General features: G+C 44.8%; 1 protein-coding gene across 10 annotated transcripts in view; it reads left to right on the top strand.

Moving 5' to 3' along the window:
• The window catches only part of KATNIP (katanin interacting protein), a 223,100-nt gene that overhangs the window by 42,814 nt on the left and 162,450 nt on the right, over positions 1–17,836 (top strand). The gene's annotated exons all lie outside the window — the stretch shown is intronic.

Genomic DNA, 17,836 nt, shown 5'->3' with positions numbered 1-17,836 from the left:
TTCTGCTGATGGGCTAGGCTCTCCTGATCTCAACTGGACTCATTATGCATTTATAGTTAACCACTGTTTTGCTGAGGGGCTGGCTGAGCATGAGTTAGTGTGTTTGATTCTCCTCCAGTGTTCTCTCATCCACCAGCAAGCCCAGCAGGATTGTTCACATGGCAGTCCAGGGGTTCAAGAATATGGGAGTAGCAGTTGTAGGACCTCTTGAGCCCTAGGCTCAAAACTAGTGGGGTGTCTGTTCTGCCATTATTTATTCTTTAAAGCAAGTCACAAGATCAGCCCAGATTCAGGGGGTGGAGAAATAAGCCTCACCTCTTGATGGGAAGTCTACAAATACTGCAGCCATTCTTGAAACCCATCTGCTCTGCCATTCTTGAAACCCATCTTTAAACCCATCTGCAGCCATTCTTGAAACCCATCCCACCCATGCACCAGGGCTGGGACTAAGGGGTGAGTGAGGCCCAGTCAAGGTGTACACAATGTAGTTGAAAGGGATGTGCAACCAGACCACACGACAGTGTGAGAAGTGACAATATAGTGAGAGAAAGACAAAGAAAGTGGAATCTCAGTACAGAAAAGGGTTGCCTCACTCTGCCAGTGGTATCAAAAAGGGCTTTACAGAAAAGCTGATGTGCAGGCTGTGTCTTGAAGGATGAGTAGTTTTCCAGGCTAAGTAACAGCATGGTCAAAGTCAGAGAGACATGAATAAGGAAGGTGGCAAGATCATTAATCCTGAGGGCAGGAAGGGGTAGCAGGGATCCATGGACTGCCACAAGGCCCTCTGATTAGGTCTCAAGTTCTTTAAATTTGAGTCTTATTTAGTGGCAGATGGGTGCAGGGGTGCAGGGGTGTGAAAGCGGTGGCTCATCATAAATACCAACCAATCCTGAAATTCATAAATACCAACCAATCCTGAAAGTCTTATTTAGTGGCAGATGGGTGCAGGGGTGTGAAAGCGGTGGTTCATCATAAATACCAACCAATCCTGAAATTCATCACCACTTACATGTTAACACTCATGATTGTAATGTGACAGGAAATTTCTCATATTCAGCTGGGTCCAGTTTCTCACAAATGGCCATAAGATGAGGTCTTTCTTCCCTCTCTTAGTCTCTCTCTCTCTCTATCTCTGCTTCCTCTGTGTTGGCTTCACCCTCTGCCAGCTCTGAGGAGGCAAGCCGAGATTGGACTGCCAAGGGCTTTGTGTGCTTGCCGTGACTTCCATCCTCTCTCTTGTTGTCCCCTTTCTCAACTGCAGCTGGAACAGCCAGAGTGAGTTTTCTCTTTGTTCAATCAGCCTACTGGGATAAGGACTGGGAGATAGTTTAGGAACTTTGATGCAGCTGAAGGAATCTAAATGTCAGCCCCAGTAGGCAATGAGTGGTCCCACTCCTTTCTGGTAGGGACATTTTTCTGGAAGCAGAAGCAGGCATGCCTGTCTTCTACTAAGTCCTTCCAGAGACCTGGGGATGCAGGAGCCAGAAGAGGAGCAAGCACAGACCTGCAGGCTCCTCCTGGTCCCCACCCAGTTAAGAGGCTAAGGGCAGGGAGCAGCCCTCCTAAGCCAGGAATGAATCATTTAAACCTCACTGAGGCTTTTGGTCATGGAATAGCACATCTCATTTATCCACATGAAGAAGTTTGCTGGGAATCAACAAAGCAGGGCAGTGGTAGGACCAGTGAAGATACTCTTTTCCTCCTCTCTCCTTGGCAAAAGGACTCCCCTAACTACCTCCTCCCCAGCCACTCCCATGATGCCAGTCACCTAAGAGCATTTCAGATCACTCTTCTTCTGCAAGTGCTTGATGTGGGAGAAAACAGAGTGGGGTTGTTTATCACAGAGTCCAAGTTTAACCCTGAAAGATATTTAAGGTGGTGTCAGGCCCTCTGAAAAAGAAGGTGCTGACTCTCTTAACAGGTTTTTCGGAAAAACAAGAGAAAAAAACTAATAGCAAGAAGCCAGCATGCTCACCTTGATATATTATAACATGCCTTTTCCACCCACCTCCTCTTTCTGCATCCCTCCCCCTCTCGCCTATGAAATCTGTACTTCATGACACTGTGTGCCTCACACAGGACGCCAGGTATAGATCAAGCTGTGTCACCATGAAAGGCAAGGAAGAGATAAGCTGGTTAGAACACATGTCATGTTCCTTTGGTGGTGAGGTTGCGAGGGCCAACTCTCACCTTCACAGGTGAACATGTGGTTTCTGTCTTGCCTTGGTATTGGGTACTCCTCTGCATGGTCCTGGGCCAACGCAGTGAAAAGAGGGTGGGAGGCTGCTCTCAAGGAGCTTGCCAGGAAAAATTTAGCCCAATGATGTGTTTTATTTGGCCCATGCCCTATTACAATTTTTTCAAATTAGGTGTCCACATTTTAAATTTTCACATAAAAATACAGACTTCTGGCTTCTTTGGAAAAATGGAGAATGACAACACTGAGTCCTTCCTTATTCCTAGAGGGCTGTTGTTGAGGATGGCTGCCCCCTCTCCATGCACCCCTCCAGTCTGCCATTCCTGCTCCCCCCACAACCTGCTTAACAGAAAATAGGTATCAGCAACCGTGTTGTGCCAGGCCCTGTGCTGAGTGCTTTATGTTGGTGGTTCACAAATATTGCTGCACATTAGCATCACCTGGGAGCTTTTAGATACCTTGAAGTCCAGGCATCTTTCCAAACCAGTTAAGTAAGAGAGGCGCAACCCAGACATCAGAATTTTGTAATCCCCCCAAGTGGTTCCCATGTGCAGCCACAGATGAGAGCCAGTCCTTTACATGAAGTTCCACCTAGCTCTCAGCCCAGGTGCCTCCCTGTGCACTCCCACGACAGCCTGGCCCTAGGACACCTCAGTTCTCAAGCCCTCTCCCAGACACAGATGGGCACAAATCAAAGAAGAGAATGACAAACCTCATAAAGGAGATTCAGATAAAGCCCCAGGGGCACTGGTGGAGCCAGAGAAGACTTCCTGAAAGAGGCAACTTGAATCTAGGCTTTGGAAGGGTTATAATCATTTCTGGAAAATGTGTCTTTGATGGCTGGCTTGAAGTCAGTAGATACTTCCGGTTTAGCTGGTAAAAATATTCTCAGCCTCATCTCTAACAAGTATTCATGATTCCTGCCTGTGGAGATTATATAGTGTTTATGGCCATCGGTCATGAATTATTAATGATTTTGAAATTGTGATCATTGTAGTTTACTCAAAAATCATTAGGAAGTAAATTTATCATATAGCATTTTTTTCTTTTTTAAAGAACACTACAGAGGAAGAAGAAATCTTTATTTGCCACCCACCGTCAGCGTCCACGCTGCTGCCCGCAGCACTGTGGGGCTCACAGGCATGGCACTGGGGACATGTCCTCCTACTGCACAGAGGCACAAAAGCCTCAGGTGACTGTGAATTAGTACCACAAGGTGCCTCTGCCTCAAATCCCAGTCAGGTGACCTTTGGTGAGTCTCTGGACCTCTCTCACCTTGTTTGGTAATACCCACTTTGGAGACTCGGTAAAGGCAGGAATGTATTACAGTATCTAGCACAGTGCCTGACCCATGTGTAGTGTGTAGTAAGCATTCCATATGTGGTAGTTGTTACATATTTTAATCATTCCTTAAAGTGTCTAGTATTTAGCAGAGAGAGATTCATGCCCTTGAACAGAGAAGGCAGCACAGTTACATTTCTTACTGAAGGGGTCTCCCTTGCTCCAGTTGGACTTTAGGCTGATTCCAGCCTCCTGGCTGTGTGCCCCAGGCAAGTGGGCCCTGGACAGTCCAGCTTTTACTCTGAACCACTCTGAGAGCCTCCTGTGATAATGGACTGCCTTCTTTTGCTGATGATTGTGGAGATTCTGAAAAATGCTCTTCCCAGCACATTCATCTGCTGTGCTCACTTTGTAAAGGACTGCACAAGTCATTTAACTCAACAATCTAGAAAATGTTAAGCCGTCAGTTTTGCATGCACCTATGGCACACATGTGCTTACATACACACATGTACATGCAAACACTTCCTACTTTATTAAACAGGTCTTTTGGTACAAGGACTAGAAAGAGAGAGTCCTTCTACCATTGCCAAGCAAAGGAGGAGACTGGATTTTAGGGGAACACAGCAAAGGAGGGAGTCTGGGATTCACTGGGGTGAATTCACAGGGATACCTAGACAACCTTCTCTGTTTGCCACCATAGACATGCCACTGCTCCCCTCTGGTCTCTGCACCTTGTTGTCTTGATGACCCTCTCTACCAGCTGTTCCATCTCCCAGTTCAGAAGCCAAAGAGAGAGTCTAATTGACCTGGCTAATCAATACTAAAGGACATTTATGGGATACAGTGCTCCTAACATTAACCCCCCAATTGTCCTCCAAAGAAGCACCTGCAGTAATCATTCTCTTGTATATCCTTCCAGAAATAGTCTACAGCTGTGCAGTACATATCTGTTCTTCTCTGCCCCCACTTCCCCTCCCCTTTTTTAACACAGTGATAACATGAAACACTGTTTTATTTCTGGATATTTTTCTCACTTAATAACATGTCTTAGAGAGCATTCCATAGCAGGATGGGTGCAAAGACCTCATTCATTCTTTTTTATGGCTGTATAATACTCCACAGTGAATGCACAGGGATATAGTCCTTTATTTGAAATCTTTGGGGCCAAATGTATTTAATTTTTTTAGACTTCTGGAAGTAATACCATCCCAGTATGGCCTGGGACAGCACCCTATAATCAAATATATTAATATCTCTGTAGTAAAATATGAATATTTGTACTAAGTGAGATAAATAAAGATTACAAATTTTGTGTCAGTTCAGAGCATATTTTCCTACTAATGATTGTATATAAGGGACTGTAGTCTGGTCCATAAGTATATCTCTAGTTCCTGGTTGATGATTATCTAGGTTACTGTCCTTAGCTACTGTAAGAGTACTTTGAAGAATATCCTAGAGCAGACATTGTTGTGCGCATATGTAGGAATAGCCAATGGTTTAATTCTTTAAAGTGGAATTAATGGCTCAGTGGGTATGTACTTTTTCAGAGTCGATGTTTCAGTGTATCTCTTAACAGTGCATGAGAGGGGCAGAGCTTTAGCTCCAAGCCACCTTGTAGAATGCCTGCCAGATTCAAGTGTAGCTGCCCTTGGCTGGGGTACCCATACCAGAGCCACTTAGTGGCCACCTCTTGTATGTTCCCTAGACCACCTTTCTGAGCAAGGAGTGGGAACAAAGCAGTCGTGCTGAGAAGCACTCGGGGTCATGTCCAGCACGTGGGCCCTTCTGAAGCTGTGGGCCCTCAGCTCTGAGTACCTGTTTTGGCTAATTGCAGGAGGCCAGTGGGGCTGATGACTCACTGCACATTTCAGACTCCCCTGTCATGCAGTCAGCACACCCTTCCCTTCCCTTGTTTCAGTTCTCTGTGTTCTTGCAACTTCAGCTTTCTGGGGAATCAGGAGCTCCCTCTTCCATAGTTACAGCTCCCAATTGCTTTAACAATTTTTTTAATAACAAAATAAGGAAGAGAGAGAGAAAAGAAACAATGCGAACTGATGGTGCTGCATTACAAGAGCCTGTCTGATATGACAGCTGACACTCCAAATCTGTACTTTTCCCGGAATGAAACCTTTTAGTTCACATTTCTGGGCAGAGAAACTAAATCCATTTTGTATCCAACTGCCAAATGCATTCCCAGTTGTGAGGTTATTGTTGTCAGTCTTTCTGCTTCTTGTGGTCTTGGTGTCTGTACTTTGAGAACTTGGAGAGTGGGGCCTTCCATACCCTGTCACCTTCTGACTTCTGTAGTGTAGGTAAGTCACATGGCAGGGCTAGAAGCAGCTTAGCATATTTGAGCTTGTGAACCCTGGCACCAAACAACTTGGATCACTAGGCTGGCACATTACTTAGAAGTTACCTCTCTGGTCTATGATGTGACTTCCTCTCCTAAAGAAGAGAGATAATATAGAACCTGCATCATAGAGTTGTAGTAAAGATTCCATGAGTTAATATGTTATTATTCCATGAATTAATGCAAGTGCTTAGAATGGTGCCTGACACATAGTAGTAGCTTAGTAAGTGTTGAGTGTTATATTCAGGACTAGTGGGGCAAAATAGCCTGTTAAAAAACTAATCCCTTCAGAGTCAGAGGTAGAAGAGAAATCTTGCCACAGAAAAGCAAGCAGGACATGGATGGGCCAGTGTTCCTCATCCCTTTGATGCAGTGGAATGGCACTTAATCCCTCCTATCAGGATTACCTTGCACTTGAATCACTAGCCTACCCTGAGACCCCTGTAATCAAGCAGGAAATGTGTATCAGACACAGTGCCTGTAACCCAAGCTTAACAACAGCAAAGCCAAGACTCTAGCCTCAAAAAGCAAGGAAAATCAATTTCTGATAAAATGCCAGGGAGAAGATTGACATGTCTGAAACCTTCCTGGTATCAGCTTAGCTTCCAGCACAAGATTAAACTCTAGAAAAAAACCATCCTAGAACTGCTATTTGTGACCAGAAAGAGACAATGTTGACAGCTTCCCCATCCCCGAGTCTGTTTTGGATAAGCAGTATGCCCTTCAATAGAGAATCATCAAAGTTTTTTATATCCTCAGATCTTCATCATGAAATCACCCTGCAAGTGTCTCTCTTTCCCTCTCCACCCCCAAAATAACTTTATAAAACACAGAATATGATTAGAAAAAAGAATGATTCTATCTAAGAGAAAGAGGTACCTGCAAATTACTCATGAGAGGATGGCTCTGGGAGAAAACTGGCCTGTCTTGCCAATGGGTTTCAGCCCCGGGCAAGTTTGCTATGGATTCAGTGTGACCAAAGAAAATGATAGCAAAATGTTCTTGGGGTGAAAGGGTTATACTCAACTTTATTTCCAGGTGGCACGTCAGTCACTGAAATCCCATTCACTCAGAGCGAGTCTGCATGCAGCAAGCCTGTCTCTGCCTCTGGGCCCCTCTGTCCACACAGCCGTCCCGCACATCTGTCCTCTGGGCCTCTTTGCCTGCACAGCTGTCCTGCACAGTCATCCTCTGGGTCTCTCTGCCTGCACAGGTGTCCCACACAGCCATCCTCCGGGCTTCTCTGTACAGTCGTCCCGCACAGTCATCATCCCACACAGCAATCCTCTGGGCCTCTGTCCCCAGCACTGCCACCACTCCAGCCTCTGCTCTGCTCTCCCGCAGCCTTGCAGCCCCGCCACCGTGTCGTGCCCAGATCACTGGGCAGAGCTCTTTTTATAGAGTCAACAGCCATGCATTGCCCACAGGTGTGCAGTGAGCTAGTCAATCACAGCCAGGTGAGAATCCTGGCCACAGGAGCTCTCATTTTATCCACATGGCCTGTGAGAACTGTCCCTCAGTCTATGGACACCCCTGGAGGAGCAGGGCAAGGGCCACAAGAGTGCCTGGCCATGTGGCCCCAGGCCGGAGCCACTGCCGCTAACTGTGGGTACTCCTCCTCCCTCACTGAGCCTCCATTTTCTCTATGGTCCCCCAGGTCTGACAAAAGCCAGTGGTTCTGGGTTTCAACTTTATTAGGGTCCACAAGCCATGCCTCTTAGACTCTGCTCAAATGACAGAAGCCCTCCTCAAACCAGCCTCCACACAAAAGGGAATTTGTTGCCTCACTTAGCTGCAAAGTTCAGGGGTGGACCGCACCAGGCATGGCTCGATCCAGGTGTTCTGACTCAGTTCTCTTGACTCTGCCTCCTCCTGGAATGGGGCCTTTCCAGCAGCTGTTCCCTCTCCATGCCAGCTGATGCCAGCAGTCCAGGCTAGCTGCAGAGGCCAGATGGTGCATGTGGGGAAGCTCAGGTGCTGGAGCCTAGAAATTCCACCAAAGAGGGCAGCTCCTTTACTACAGTTCAGCCAAGTGCCCAGATGATAGCTCACACCCCATCCCCCCAGGGTTGTGTGCACTCACCCTGGTTTTAGGGGTGGGGTGTGGTGGACCCCATGTTAAGTGTAAGGTAAGAGAGGGTTGCTTTCCCAAGGCCACGTCAGGATCCTGTCACCAGAAGAAGGGGGAAGGGTATTGGGCAGGCAAACAACAGCTGGCCGCCATCTGGCCACTTTGTAGTGGGAGTGGTAAAACAGACAAATAGCTCAATTGCTAAAGGGCGCTTTCCCATCCATCTGCAAAGTACCCTGTGAGGTAAGCAGTATTTTCCTGAACTTGCAAGTAAGGAAACCCCACCCAGAACAGTGAGGCGACCTGTCTCAGTTAACCCAGCAAGTACAGGACCCAGCTGATGGTCCATGTTTTGTGCCCTGTGGCCCAGTGGCCAGGGCATGGGTTACTTTTAGAGGCAGCTGCGAACCAGGCAAATTCCTTAACCATTCCAAGGCACAGTTTCTTTATCTACAAAATGGGCATCATCAGTCTTTCATCCCTGGTCTGAGGACTCAGGCTGACAGAGATGGTGAAGCCCAGCCACCCTCCAGGCACCAACTGGCTCTCATGCAGGCACTTACCCTCTTCTCCCCACTGGCCGTGCTACTGGTTCACAGCTAGGCCACATGACCTGTACTCCTGGGACCACAGGAATTGGCAGGGGAATACGAAGGCAGAGTAATGAATGCCAGACCAACAGAAGCCTGTTTACTCTCCTAACAGTTGAGATAGTCTGATACTCATTTCCCTTACTGTGTTATTCAGAATGAAACAAAAAGTCCATCAAAGTTCTTAATTTCTTTTCCCTAGATGACTACTTTGATTTTTTTTTTTTTTGACATAGAAAGCTAAATTCTTTCAAAAAGTATTCTTTGGGCTACTCATGCTTCATTGATGCCCTGAAAGATGGCTTGGCACATAAGAGATGAAATGGATAGAGTGGTCAAGGGCAAGGCAGGGTTCTGGATCTGATTGTCTGGGTTTGCATCCTGGCTCTACCACTTAATAGCTGTGTGGTGTTTGTCACATTATATAACCTTTCTGTACTTCAATTTTCTCCTCTACAAAATGGAACTAAAAATATAGTACTTCCTCATGGGGTCATTGAAATAATTAAAGCATATGTATGTGAAGTATTTAGAACCATACCCGTAAGTGCCATCTAAGTGTGTGCTGTTATTTTTCATCATGTTTTTGCCATGAGTCCTGTGCTATCCATGTTCTGTCAGCTGTGGTCCTGAGGGAGGCTGGTGTGCTATAGTTCATACTTATAGGCACCCACCTCAGTTGGGCCTAGATTAGACATTTTAAATCTTTCTGATTCCAGAACTAATGCATGCCCACTGTAAAGAAATCAGAAAATGAAAGGCATAAAAATTATTCGGTATCCCACCACTTAATCACTATTACTTGTTTTTATATTTCCTTCTAGCTTTTTTCTATGGGACTGCATGTATTTCAGAATTAGGATCATACTAAGAAACAATGAAAAATGCCTACCTTCCACTATTCTTTTTAGTTTTTTTTATTGAGGTATAATTTACATACAATAAAATAATGATCTTAAGTGTATAGTTTTAGGAATTTTTATAAATGAATACACCTGTGTTACCACTACTCACATCAAAATACAGAACATTGCTTGCACCCAGGGGGTATCTTCCTGTCCACTCCCAGTTAGTATACCTCTCCAAGGGAAACCACTCTCTTGGCTCTAAGAGCACAGATTAGTTTTAATTTCTATATAATTTCATATAAATAGAATCACAGAATAAGTACTTTTTGTCTCTTTTTGAGTATTAAAAAAATCATTATTTCTGAGAAACATCTGTGCTTTTAAGTATATCAGCAGCTCATTCTTTATCACTGTGACATATAGACCTTCAAGTATTCTTTCATTAGAAAAATTAAAATAATCTGAATTCGTTGTTGTAATTTTAAAAATTCCAAGCTGTTAAATAAAACATTAAATAAAAATTCCCCTTCAAATTTACTCCAGTCTCCTTCCCCACCCTAGAAATAATGTTATCAATTGGATGTTCATCTTTCTAAACTTTTTTTCTATTTGTACAGTTCTATTCATTGTTTCAGTTGGGAGTGCATTTGGCTGCAAAAAAACAGAAAACCCAGTGTCCTTAACCAGAAATCAGTAACTGTTTTCTGTAAAAGGCCAGACAATATATATTTTAGGCTTGGTGGGCTACACTGTCTTAATCACAACCACTTAACTTTTCATTGTAACATGAAAGCATTCATAATCAATATGTAAATAAATAAGTGTGTCTGTGTAAATAAAACCTTATTGGAAAAAACAGGCAGTGGGCCATATTTGACTTATGGGCTATGATTTGCTGACAACAGGGATTTGTTTAGCTCAGGTGGAAAAAAATCTGGAAATAGCTTCATAAGAAAAACCTAATAATTTATACTCCTCCCAAAAATATTTGAGAATACCTGACTCCCTAAAATCTTGCCAATAGTGTATATTAACAGTAACAGCCTTTCATATTTTTGCCAGAATTCTTTGTCCTTTTTCCTGTGTTTTGAGTAAATGCCTCTGCCTGATCTTCCAACTCAGTAATTTTCTCTATATCTTTATCTATTCTGCTCTATTGTCTTTTGATCTTTTTACATTGATAATTAAGTATTTTATTCATGATTTATAATTAATTCTTTTCCATAGTATGTTGTTCTTGTCCTCTCTTATCCCTCTGAGAATATTAAATATATTTTAAGTGTCTCTGCTTACATTGTTATCTGTTTCTTTGGTTATCAATTGGATGTTCTTCTGTTTGTTGTGTTGACCCCTTTCTTTCATGGTGTGAATTTTTCTGAATGGTGATTCAGCTATTTTTTGTATTGTGATCTCCTGTACTCTTCTTTGTATTGTGATCTCCTGTTTCCTTGTCTGTGGATTCTGTTTCATTTTACTCTAATTTGCTGCCAGTGATTGTGGGCAGAGGGGTGGAACTTGCTGTAAGAAGTGTGGTGCTAACACTTTGTCTTTTGAGCACAGGATCTGCCTTTCCTTCTGGATATGCCCTGTCGTTCCATCCCAGAGACCCCATAGTCACAGCTCCTGCTAGCTTGGTGGATTGAAGGTCCACCTCGTGGTGTCCTGACAGGAATTCTCAGTCCATCCCTTTGACCTTTGACCTCAGAGCCACTCCTCTCCCTGGAGAGTGTGTTGCCTCTCAATTTGGAGCAGCCCAAGACTACCTTCCTCTTTTGCAGCAGTTCTTCCTGCTTCTGATTTGGCTTGTGCTTCTTTTCATTTCATTAATCCACTTGCTGTCTGCTGTCCCATTTCTCAGGGATTTCTCAACAATTTTAACCTGCAGCTAGTACCCCTCCTTATTTTCCCATGCTCTTATGGATTTTATATGGTGTCATTTCTGTGAACTTGGGTAGGAGAGGCCAATGTGTGTACTTGCTCTTGGTTTTTCCAACTTGATTCAATCTCAAAGTGACTTCTTGTTAGTTTTCACCTTCCTGGTCACTTCATCTGGGCAAGCTCCTCTTTCTCTAAAAATACACTGTCACAATCAAACTGAATTTTCCAACTGTGAACTGACCAGTGTGGAATTTATAGAGATGGAGTGTACTTTCTGAGAAGAACTGGGTCCAAGTACTAACACTGTCTCCTACTAAACTGGTCAAGTCCCTTCACTTCTCTAAGCCTCAGCTTCCTCACCTCTCAAGCAGGAATAGTGATTGTAATACCTACCTCTGAGGTCCATGAGAGTATCCCCTCATGAGAGAGATAGTTTGTCAAGCATTTAACATGGGCTTGGCTCACAGTAGATGCTAAAACATGTTAGTTCCTTTCCATTATCTTATTCTAACAAAATTTCTAATTACTCATTCTGTGTGCTGCGATAGGGTTAGTTTTTGGCAGCCACACCACACTGTTAGCTCATACTGAACACATTAGCCAAAAGCCCTGTCTGTCTCAGGAACTTCTCTCAAGCCAGACTTTTCTCCCAGTGCTTCTCCTTGAATAGGACTTTTACCTTGGCTCTGATGCATTTTATCAAGTTGTTCCTGATCCATCCATGGTCTGTAGAAATTGATCTGAACCCAGATTCCATCATCCAACTTACTCCACATGCATCCCATCTGAATGTCACCTGCAGACTTAATAAACAGCTTCAATAGCCAGATTCAGCCATTGATAAAATTGCAGCCTGGGAAAGGACCAAGGACAAACCCTACAGTATGCCACCCTTCAGAGGAAAAGTAATTTAAATGACTGGGCAAGATGATTAATTTGTCCGGTTCCTGTAATAGTATGTCCTTGTGGCTTGATTACAATAATTAGCAACCATATATTGGGTGTTATTTTCCATGGTCCAGGCACTGAGATAATTGTTTTTTATATATTATTTTTATTTCTTACAATTCTGCAAGGTAACTATTTGTATAACTTAGGACTTAGTTAAAAAAGTGAACTTGATCTATCTTTAGCAGAAGGGGGTCTATTATCACTTCATTCCAAGGCTCTAAAGAGTGGGTGCTTCACAGAAGTTAAGGACAGGGATGTATCATGGCATCAGGATGTCAAGAAAGGTGTCAAGAATGGTGAACCAGTGCCTGGGGCTCTCTGAGATCCCAGAATATACTCTCTGTGACTCTTGTCTTTATCTGTCAGCATATGTGCCATTCTTCTGCCTTGGTACAAACCAGCTTTTTGTTTCTCTGTTAACCTGACAGAAAATCATCCCACCAGTAACTCCTATGTTCACTTTACCCCTTTCAAGAGAGCAGCCAGATCTTTCCCAAACATTTGAGTTCAAATTATGGATTTTAAATGGTGTCACTTCTATGAACTTGGGTAGAAGAGGCTAATAGGTATACTTGATCTTGGGCTTTCCAACTTGATTCAGTCTCAGAGTGACTTCTTGTTAGAGTTTTCACTTTCTTGGCCACCTTCATCTGGGCTATTGGCCCTGCTTGGGTCAGGTGTCTCCTCCTGGTCCAGTCACCTGTGGGCAGTCGTGGAGTCACATTGTCTGGACATGGCCTCCAGGAGCCTCAGTGCTGTAACCTTGTGGCCATGGGACAGGTGATGTCCAGAGTCCAGCTGTGTGTATAAGTGAAAGGGAGGCCCAAAGTCACACATCTAGTAAGTCAAGGAACCAGGACTTGAGACCGGTTCGGTCTGTTGCTAAAGCTCATGTTGTTAATGCTCTGCCACTTATGCTGGGCACTTGCCAGTGTCTCAGGCCGGGTTGCTCAGAGACCCACCTTGTGCCATCATCACCATAGTCCAGTCCCAGACAAGGGCTCTGAGGTCCCTGGTTGCTTGGTTTCCTGGTTTCTTTGGTGACTTGTCAGATGCCACAGCCTGGCCATCACATAACTCACAACTTCCTGGAAGGACCTCATACTTAAGAGTAAGAACACAGAGGGTGGGGTCCAATAAAACTAAGTTCAAATTCCAGCTCTGTCACTTGTCCACTGGTGACTCTCTGTGCCTCAGTTTTTGTAACTGTAAAATAAAATAATAAAAATACCTATTTTATCAGTTGTTGTAATGGTTCAGTAAGGTAATTAATACATATAAGGCACACATGGCCAGCATAGAGTAATCAGTTCTACGAATGGCAGCAGTTTATTAAGTCTGAACAATGGGGAAAATACAGGAGTCCAGGGGAGAAAAGCTTTCATCAACAGCATAGAGAAGCAGTAGACAGGCCAGGGTTTCAAGGAGATCATGATATTGAAGTTTGAATAACAGATAGGAGGATTGGGATAAGGGCTAGGCACAGAAGAGCAGGTGCAGACACAGGAGCACGTACAAGAGTCTGAGGAACCAGCAACTAGTTTGCTGTGATAGAAGTGAAGAATATATATTGGGAGCAAATGGTGTCACTGTGGCTGGTAGTGTAGATTGGGGCCCAAGAGAGGAAACTGCTCATTCATACATTTGCCTAGCAAATGTTTATCACATACCTACCATGTGCTGGGCACTGGTCTGGGTTCTGTAGATTCTGCACTGAACAAAACAAACACAAATATATGCCCTTGTGGAGCTTATGTTCCAGTGGTTAGAGACAGACACTAAATACATAAATAAGTAAAATATAAAGGGTATCAGAGAAAAACATAAAGCAGGGAGGGGGTTGGGGAGTGTTGGGAAGGTTGTTACCTTAAATAGCACCCTCAGGGAGGCCTCACTGAGAGGGTGAGTAGAGTCTAAAGGAGGTGGGAGGGAAGAGAGCATCTGGGCTGCAGGGACAAAAGGCTCAAGTGCCTGATTTAGGGAAACAAGGGGCAGCATGGTGGGAGGCAAAGATGGGTAAAGGCCAGGTCATATGAGGCCTCATGGCCATTTGTAAGCTTTTGTCTGAGTGAGGTGGGAGCTGCAGCAGCATTTTGAGCCAAAGAGGGCCAGCACCTAATAGACTTTAGCAGGGGGCATCTCAGCTGGTTGTGGGGACTAGACTGTGGGACACAGACAGCAGCAGGGGGCCAGTCGGGGCCATTGCAGAATCCCTGTGGAGGTGATGGGGGTAGGAGCAGAGGTGCAGAGACAGTGCTAGATCCTGACCCTTGCGAAGGGAGGCCACTTGGATTGGTTGTTGAATTTGATATGGTGGGAAAGAAGAGAGAAGAATCAAGAAGGGCTTTAAGTTATGGTCTGAGCAACCAGAAAAAGAGATTGGTTATCTCCTGAGACAGGAAAGCGAGTTTAGGAAGATCAGGAATTCAGCTTAAAACCTGTCAAGACCTTGAGTGGACAGCTAGATATGGGAATCTGGAATTTGGGGGGAAAGCTATGTCAAGCTTCATCCTGTCTGGAGCATGGGACCATGTTATTTTTTTCTTTTTCGAGAAAGGAGGTTAGGTAGGTGGAGGTCATTATTTATGCAAGTGATATATGAAAACAGCTTCCTTAAGAAAATGATTTTTATCCTTCTAGACAAGGCAAAAATCCCTTTTGCCAATTCCCACCCCTCCCTAAGCCCAGTTTCCCCTCCTGGAGTGACTGTTGTCACGAGCTTGGCATGCATCCTTCCAGATCTTTCTCTGTGCATCTATATGCCCAAGTGTATCCATAAAATATATGTGGTATTTTTGGAGTGTATGTATTTTAACAAAACGGTGTCATAACGAATGTGTTGTTCTGCAACGTGCTTTTGTAACTTGTAATTCGCTAATCCTCCTTGAACCATATCTTGCAGATCCATCTTTGATGTTACAAATAAACCTCTTTTTTTTTTTGACTTGTTATAGTATAGTATGGACAGACTTGGAGCAGTTTAGCTGTTTTCCAGCTGGAGAACATTAGCAGTTTGTCCATTCCTCCTCAGGCACTTATGTGAGTCTTTCCTATGGATTCCAAGGAATGAAATGGGTCTGAGTAGATTGAAGCTCTGTGGGGTTTTGTTTTGTCATGTTTTAGTGGATACTGCCACACTGCTCCCCAGAGTGTTTCCATCACCTCGCCAATTGTTGCAGGTTTTTAATCAGAGAAGGCACAGAGATCTGTGTTTTAGAGCAAAGCACTCCTTGGAAGGAGTGACCAAGAGGCTGGGAGACCAGGGAATCTGTGGGCTGCTGTTCTACTCTTAAGAACTCACATTAGGAAAGGACACAGACTATGTTAGGGGCTGCAGGAGACTCTCCCACTGCCTTCCTTTCCTCTTGAAAATGGAAGAGCACAAACAAAATACCACCTCTCCTGCAGCCTGCATGCCTGGCTTTTTCCCTGTCAGCCAGTTTCTATTCCTAGACCTCCTCACCAGCTTGAAGTCATCCCCTTTTGACAAATACACCAGTCAAGACATTATAAAAATGCTATTTTTATTAGAGCAGAACAACTCCTCCATCACCGAGTCCCTTACTCTGCTCCCAGCCTGATAACATTCTTTGCCTGCCACCCTCGATGATGCATTCAAGGGTTGGTGCACAACCTTGATTGTCACTAGCCTGGTGCCTGTTCCCAGGGTGTGACAGCAGCCCCTCTCTGAAAGCAGACCAAATCCTACACCCAGCTGCTCTCCCCAGAAAGAGTTAAGCTCAGCCACTTCCTTCATGGGAGAAGGAAAATTGCATATTTTAAAAAGTTATGTCATCTTTTCTATGCATGAATTTCAAGGTATTAACTATGTCATATAAAGTGCCTTCAGAGTTAGCTGAGGGAGCTGGGCATCAGGTCAGCTATAAGTTCAGATTTTGTGCATTCGTAATTAGAAACTTCTAAATGTTTCTAATCTGCATCATTTTAGTTGCTAACATTTATCGAGCATGTATTATACACCAGACAGTGTTCTAGGCACATTGTAAGATGAATGCTTTTATCATCATCCCAATTCTTTATGTATTTTTTATTGCGATCCACTTTGCATAACAGAGGTCACAGTTCAGTGGTGTTCCGTGTATTGACAATACTTTGCAACCATCACCGCTATCTAATTCCCAAACATTTACATCACCCCAGAGAGAAACCCTGTCCCTGTTAGCAGCCATTCCCAATTCCTCCCTTCCCCCATTCCCTGGCACCCACTAACCTACTTTCTGTCCCTTTGGATTTGCCTATTCTGGACATTTCATATAAAAAGAAGAATACAGTATGTAGCCTTTTGTGTCTGGCTTCTTTCACTTAGCATAATGTTTTCAATGGGCATCCACGTTATAGCATATGTCAGTGCATCATTCCTCTCTACAGCCAAACAGTATTCCATTGTATGGCTATGCCATACCCTGTGTACCCATTCATCAGTCAATGGGCAAGTTGGATTGCTTCCCCTCTGGCTATTGTGAACAATGCCACTAGGATATTTTCCCAGTTTGACCGCTGAGGAAACTCAGACACAAATTCCATTTCCCACTCATACAAGCAGGATGAGATTCTTACTTAGTAAGATGTCTGGCTCCACAGCTGAGTCCTGAGCACCCCATTTGGCTGTCCAGCTGTCACTTGAAGACCCAGGAATTGAGGGCATATGTCATGGCATATGCCTCCATGGCAACCATATTTCAGAATTAATCATTGGGCCCTGTGGACAGAGGAATTCATTGCACTTCTGGGACTTGGGTCTGTCCTGTTGGATTGAGGACCATTGTGGGAAGTCCTGGCTGAGTTAAGATTGTCCATTCAGTTCAAAATGCATTTATCAATGGCCTTTGATGTAACAAGACTCAGCCCTGCTTTGGGAGCTCAAGGAGGAAAGAAGGGCTGTCTTGGGTCCCCAGGAAGCAGACTCTGGGATGGAGGTTGGCTGGGGAGGGCTCTTGGGAACACCACCTGTGAGGGGCTGAGGGAAGCAGGGTCAGGCAGAGGGAGGGTTGAACCATGACGCCAGCTTTGGTGATCCCACAGGGAGCTCTGGGAATGTGTGACCCTTCACAGATGCTCCCAGGTGAGGCAAGGTGCCTTTGTTCTTGTACCCATGACATCAAGCTGTTGATAAGAAAGTGGGCACCACCTGGGGCAAGACAGGCTTCTTCCTGGGAAGGGACACAGCTGTGAGCCACTATACATCACCACTCCTGGCAGCTGCAGCTGGGGTGTGAGTGATGATCTGGGCCTGCAGCCCAGTGTCCACTGCACATGCCCAGGCCCATGTTCATGGAGGCTCTGATACGTGCTCCAACAGAGAGTGATCTGTGAGAAGCTTCAGGGACAGAGCTGAGGGAGGGCAGAGGCAGCCTGGGTGGGGGTGAGCAGGAAGGGCATCTTCCCTGTGTCATGCAGCCTTAACCCCCAAACCTGCACATCCACCTGTCGGCCGCAAACTGCGTCTTTAGGGTGCCACAGAGTCTCAACACGACCGCCAAGGCCACCCTCAGCCCTGCTTCTCCAGCCTTCACTTCTCTGAGATGGTACCACCATCCCTCCAGTTACACAGGCCAGAGACTGTGGTGTTGTCCTCGGTACCTCCTCCTCCCTCAGCTTCTTCTGCAGCCCATCCCCGGGTCCTGCACCTTTACCTGGAGAACATCCC

The sequence above is a fragment of the Manis javanica genome, chromosome 10 (assembly GCF_040802235.1).
Source record: "Manis javanica isolate MJ-LG chromosome 10, MJ_LKY, whole genome shotgun sequence".
Taxonomy (NCBI): Eukaryota; Metazoa; Chordata; class Mammalia; order Pholidota; family Manidae; genus Manis; species Manis javanica.
This window is presented reverse-complemented; position numbering and strand designations above follow the sequence as displayed.